We start from the raw sequence: 6,045 nt of genomic DNA on the forward strand, positions 1-6,045 counted from the left end.
AGCATATGTAACCCGAGGTACCACTGTACTGTATTGCTTTGTGCCTTTGGAAGCCCAATAAATTCTTTCTCGGCTTGTGAAGCATGTTGGGATGTGGTCACGGAGCAAAATGTGAACTACACTGGTACCTCAGGTTAAGAACTTAATTTGTTCCGGAGGTCCGTTCTTAACCTGAAACTGTTCTTAACCTGAAGCACCACTTTAGCTAATGGGGCCTCCCGCTGCCACTGCGCTGCCGCCACGCGATTTCTGTTCTCATCCTGAAGCAAAGTTCTTAACCCAAGGTACTATTTCTGGGTTAGCAGAGTCTGTAACCTGAAGCATCTGTAACCCGATGTACCACTGTATACTGTGCACCATGAACAATGCTCTCAAGTGACATCAATTACAGGGACAGAAGCTATTTTATTCTGAAATAAATTAATATTTTATATCCCAACATTAGTGTGCTTGAGTAGACACACGTTGGATCACGGACAGACAAGGAGTGAATACAGCAAAAAACCCCCAAACAAACAAAAAACAAAGGGGGAGGGATCTGATAATTGTGGATTAGTTTGATGCAGCAAACATGAACTCAGGTAGACAGAAAGTCTTCCGCTGATGGCTGGAACCCAAATCCTGTGAACCGTGTTAAGTCAAAGAAATAAAGAACTTTGTGACTGCAGGCACACAATGTGCCTGCATAGTTCTACCCACAAGTTATCCTCACCCTACTTTTTCTCATGTTGAAAGAAGGCTTGACCCACTGGATGCTGGTCTATTCGGGCAAGTGGGATACTTCCCCACCAACCTGTCTGCCTCTATCTGTCTGCCTTCTTACTTACAGCCAGTCCAGGCTGTGGCAGCAGGAAAGCTGAGGATGGGGACAAGACTAGAATTAGTTAACCCTGCCTGCTGTTGGCTTGGGCACTGCCTACTCTTTGGGCTCCCCGTGTTCTGCTCCAACAGTCTTGATGGGCACCAGCTACCACTGGCTTGATAAAAGCACTTGCTGCTGCGGTCAGTTGGGTGTGGGGTGGTGTCCACGACAGTTTCTCCGGTTTGTGAATGTGCTCCAGCGCTTAAGATAATGTTTGTAAGTGCATTAACTGATCTAGAAGTTCTAGCCTTTAGTTCTTCCTCCGCCACCAGCTTGGATGTAATTCAGAAAAACTCAATAAAACAGAATGCTGGAGAGCGGTGTGAGTGTACAGAAGGTTGCACTGATCCTAAATGTATCACGGAAGTGCATTCAAGGGACTGCCAAGTTTGAAGCCACAACGAAAACCATGTGGCTGAGAGCCACAATGACACTCCCCCCCCCCCACTTTTCACTCCCCACCAGCCCTGCTTCTTTCCTCCAGTTCTTGTTTTGCATTCCCCCCCCCCATCCTCTTTCTACAAGGATTCACCACTCCTTTCCCGTACTGGGCAGCTATCTGCCTAACTCTTATTTCAACTATCTCACCCATTTTAAAACCCACAACAGCTCTTTGTCCCTGCACCTCCTCCTTAAAATGCAATGAGGCTTAAGGAGTGCATAGTGCTTTATCATGTTCAAAGGAAGTCACATGCATTTTCTAGCTGTAAACCTTACAGAAACTTATATGAGATAAACCAGTATTACTAGCCACTCTCCCCTTCATTGCAAGGAGGAAGGTGTTGTGCTTTGCGGTGCAGCAAGGCTCAAAGAGGGTGTAGGCGAGAGTCACAAGGAAAGGTGAGAGAAGGTTCAGGGGGGATAACAAGGCAAAGTGAAGCAAGGCAGAGTTCATGCTGAATGCAAGGCAGATATCAAGGTGGCAGCAAAGCAAGGATCAGGCTGTGTTCCAGGGGACACAGAGCTCTAAAGTTGCCCCAGCAAGGAACAAGCTGAAACTGATCCCTGCAAAGCAGATGTTCTGCCACTGAGCTTATCGCCCTTCCCTAGTTTGAGCTTGAAACTTCCAGATGTGTAGCTCAGTCTCTATGCCACTGCACTGTGCCCTCTGTCAGCTTTAGCTGGGTATAAAGCATATATTTAAAGCAATTTGCCCCTCAAAGATTCTTGGGAACTGTAGCTTACTCCTAACCTTGCTGCTGGTCCCATAGTGCAACCCAGCCTTTCCCAACCATGTGCCCGCCAGATGTTTTGAACTGCAGCATTCATCACTGATGGATGTTGACCTCCAAAACAGACCAGGAGGCAGCACGCGGCTGTTGTAACCCATGGATTCAGAAGACTTAGGTTTGCTTTGACTGCACTGGAACTAACTGGAGGTTGCAGTTTGGACTCAAGGTTGAGAAAGTCTGTAAACCGAGATATGCTTCCTTTGATTTGCTTTGACTCGGCCTTGTAATTATATGGAATGTTTTTAAAAAGCCCATTCCAGGTTCCAGGTCTCACAGCTGCATTCCCTCCCTTTTAACATACGTAAATGAATCAGGCCTGTCCACCTTGGAAAACATGGATTGTAAATGTCAATGTCAGTCTTATCCTTGCACTCCTTCTCAGAAGATAGAGCTTGGCAGGATGTGTGTCTATGAGCAGATCTTGGTGTTCCAACAGTTTAGCTAATTCTATTGCAGATTGATAGGAGTGTTTATAGGTGGCCATTCATTTTGGACCATAAAGAAGGCTGATCGCCAAAGAATTGATGCTTTTGAATTATGGTGCTGGAGGAGACTCTTGAGAGACCCATGGACTGCAAGAAGATCAAACCTATCCATTCTTAAAGAAATCAGCCCTGAGTGCTCACTGGAAGGACAGATCCTGAAGCTGAGACTTCAATACTTTGGCCACCTCACGAGAAGAGAAGACTCCCTGGAAAAGACCCTGATGTTGGGAAAGATGGAGGGCACAAGGAGAAGGGGATGACAGAGGACGAGATGGTTGGACAGTGTTCTCGAAGCTACTAACATGAGTTTGACCAAACTGCGGGAGGTAGTTGAATACAGGAGTGCCTGGCGTGCTCTGGTCCATGGGGTCACGAAGAGTGGGACACGACTAAACGACTAAACAACAACAACAACAACAACAACATTCATTTTGGATGGCTTCTGGAGTGGGGAAGAAGTGACAACAGTATATACCTCTGAAAAAAAATTCTTCCCAACACCCCAAGTGCCTTGAGACTTTCTTTTGTCCCCTAAATACATTTGTGCTGCTGTTTGTGCTGACCAATGTAAAACTATGTTGAATGCAAAGCTGAATTATCTCCCTATTCCTCAATACAGTATTTATATATCTAGAAATATCATCTATGGTTTTGCTCCCTCGGTTGTTTGCAGCTGGTCTGTTGCAGATCTCTGTCCTGCATCCCCAGTGTTGTAAGGCTCGTGACATATTCAGAACTTGAGTTAATTCAGGTTCAGAGTTTCAATTTGCAGCCCACTGCACTGAACATGGACTGAATCTTCCGTCCTTGACCTCCTCATCTCCCCATAGTTCTTTCCTCATACATCTCTGCCCAAGACCTATACTCTGAGATTTTCCTGTTCACTCGAAGTCTCTGCCCTGCCACCATGGTCTGTATGCTGTCTCTGAAACTGTCTACCTGTGTGATGCAACCTTTTTTCCTCCTCAAAACTCAGCTCTTCTGTGGTATAAACCTCCAAGTTTCCATGTCCAGTTTTAACTTGACCCATAGCTAAACTTAAGCAGGCACAATGGAAACAGCCACAAATTGCTTCTTTGTTCACCCCCATCTCTGCCTTCCTCCTCTCCTGCTGAAATTTGGATTGTAAACTCCTTGGGGCATGGACTTTTCCTCTAGTACATACTGATGGCACTACACAAATTCTACCACTGTTGCTACTACCAATAATTGTAGTTAATAATAATAATGATTAGTTCACAAGACCATGGTGCATCTGTATGTGTGTGGGGTGTGTGTGTGTAAAAATTTGTTAGTGTCTTCTCCAACCCTGGTGCTCACGATCCCTGACCATTAGGCATGCTGGCTGGGGATGATGGGAGTTGTAGCCCAACAACATGTGGAGGACACTGGGTTGAGGAAGGTGGCAGTGGAGAACCGTACATTGGGTCACATTATTTAAAATGTTATTGAATGTGAGAAGAAAGATAACAGTAACAACAGACATAAAAATCCTGATTCCCCCTTCCGTCCACCCTTTTCCGTGAGCATTACGACTATAATTTGCTTTTGTTAGCAGCAGTGCTGCTACTTATCACAGTGTTTTCAGGAAGCGTAACTGTAATCTTGTCATTTGCGTGAGCACGTTTTCCTTAATTTTTGTTATCTCTTCTCTTTCAGCTGGGCCTCAAAAGCTTGGTGTGGCCTTTCAGATATTTTCCAGGAAGGGAGGTGCATATTTCAAGAGGTCTTGAACTTCTGGGAAATGAGCCTGGAGGAAAGGGGAAGGGCCTGACGGCCGCCACCTCTGGTGTCAAGCATTTCCTGAGGGATACGGCAAAACTGGTAAGTCCGGAAATAAGGATTGCATGTGAGACTGGCACACTAAAGGTTGTCTCCACTTCTTCAGTGAAGTTTCCTGTTCAGGGGAAGGGGTGGCAGCATAGCTGTCAATGTTTTCCCCTTTTTAAGGGAAATTCCCTTATTCCAAATAGGATTCCTCGCAAGAAAAGGGAAAAGTTGACAGCTATGGGTGGCAGCCATGTCCCAGGAGCAGGGCCAGGTTTACGCATAAGCTAAACGAGCTATAGCTTAGCGTCCCACTCTTGGGGCCCCCAAAAAAAATTAAAGGGAAAAAAAGATATACATTTCGAAAATATAAGATAAAAAACAAAATAAAACCTACATACAGTAACAGTTTTTTGTGTTGTGTAGGCTCCTGTGATGTAAGCAATGGGCCCCACCTGCTAGCCTGCTCCCTAAAATATCACTGGTTTGCTCATTTCTATATATAGGGTGCCTATATTCTGCATGTGCAAATGGCTTTAGATACCTATTAGGTCCATAAATTACCATATCGCATATATTCAATACAAAAAACTGCGAGAATTTGTTGTTGACAAAGGACAGCTGGACATATAAAGGGCCCCATTACCTTCAGTAGCTTAGGGCCTCATCAAACGTAAATCCGGCCCTAGCCAGGATGCTTCCCCTCCTGTGTCCAGACCAGTGGAAGGGAGGTGATTCTGGAGGCAGGAAAATACACTCCTTTCCTTTGCCTTCCTCCTGAAACATCCCTATATAGCACAGGGAATTGAGCTGCCCCCCATTTTTTTAACCTCATGACAACCCCCAAATCCTGTCCTTCTACAGGACGCTTACTGCAAGCTGTTAGGGGCTTGAGCAAGACAAACCCTGGGCTCCTTTTGAGGAATGGCAGGATATAAATTTAACATACAAAAAAAAAAAAATCAGTTCCTTTTATCCTTGTTCCCCCAACTTTACGTCTGCAGGGCTTTGTTATCTTTCTGTTTCCGCTTTTTCAGAAGTGTTCACACCTTGGCAAGAGATAAATTAGAAACAGCTTAAGGAGGCCAGTTAGCGTGAAGCTGGTTTGAGAAGCAGCACCTCAAACAGTAGCATTTCATAACAAAGGGCATGATGTATTTGCATTTTTGTTATGTGATCATGGATTAAAAAGCCAGTGAGTGTGCAGTACATGGGAGTGTGAGCACAGCCTGTTATTTTACATTTATTCTCACTCCACACACTATGCAGTTATTCCTCCCTCCTCCATCCCTGTAGCTGAATGGACACACTCTTTTAAGTCTTTGGAAATCTTCTGGCATGTGTGAGAACTTTAAATCTCTATTATCCTTTTGCCTAGTACATTCGGAGGGGGGGGGGTAGGAGTTAAACTTGCCAACCACAACTTTAACCTTGGCGAATTCCTTTCTTTTTGCTCATCTTTTTGCTATTGTGTATATGTAAACGTTTAGCCTTGGTCAATGTGGAGTTGTGCCAATTTGTGGTCTTATATGCACAACATAAAAAGAAAATAAAAAAATTGGGTGGGGAGGGGGTGTTGAGGAGAAGCAGATGACGGCATCTTTGAACATGGTTATGAATCTTATTCCCTAGTAAACCTTTGTTTTGAAATAGAGAGGCTTGGTAAATCTCTAGCTCCATGGAAGGAACAGGTGTCATA

At 44.7% G+C, this 6,045-nt stretch overlaps 2 protein-coding genes across 5 annotated transcripts in view; both read left to right on the forward strand.

The window, feature by feature from the left end:
* FOXRED1 (FAD dependent oxidoreductase domain containing 1) overlaps positions 1-6,045 on the forward strand; it is a 233,671-nt gene that overhangs the window by 204,980 nt on the left and 22,646 nt on the right. The gene's annotated exons all lie outside the window — the stretch shown is intronic.
* ST3GAL4 (ST3 beta-galactoside alpha-2,3-sialyltransferase 4) overlaps positions 1-6,045 on the forward strand; it is a 171,224-nt gene that overhangs the window by 82,753 nt on the left and 82,426 nt on the right. For all 4 annotated transcript variants that reach the window (XM_081844448.1, XM_081844437.1, XM_081844447.1 and 1 more), the window contains exon 2: positions 4,239-4,403. The gene's annotated coding sequence lies outside the window, so the exon portion shown is untranslated. The remainder of the gene's footprint in view (positions 1-4,238; positions 4,404-6,045) is intronic.

Source organism: Podarcis erhardii (genome assembly GCF_964252035.2).
Source record: "Podarcis erhardii genome assembly, chromosome: 16".
NCBI lineage: Eukaryota > Metazoa > Chordata > Lepidosauria > Squamata > Lacertidae > Podarcis > Podarcis erhardii.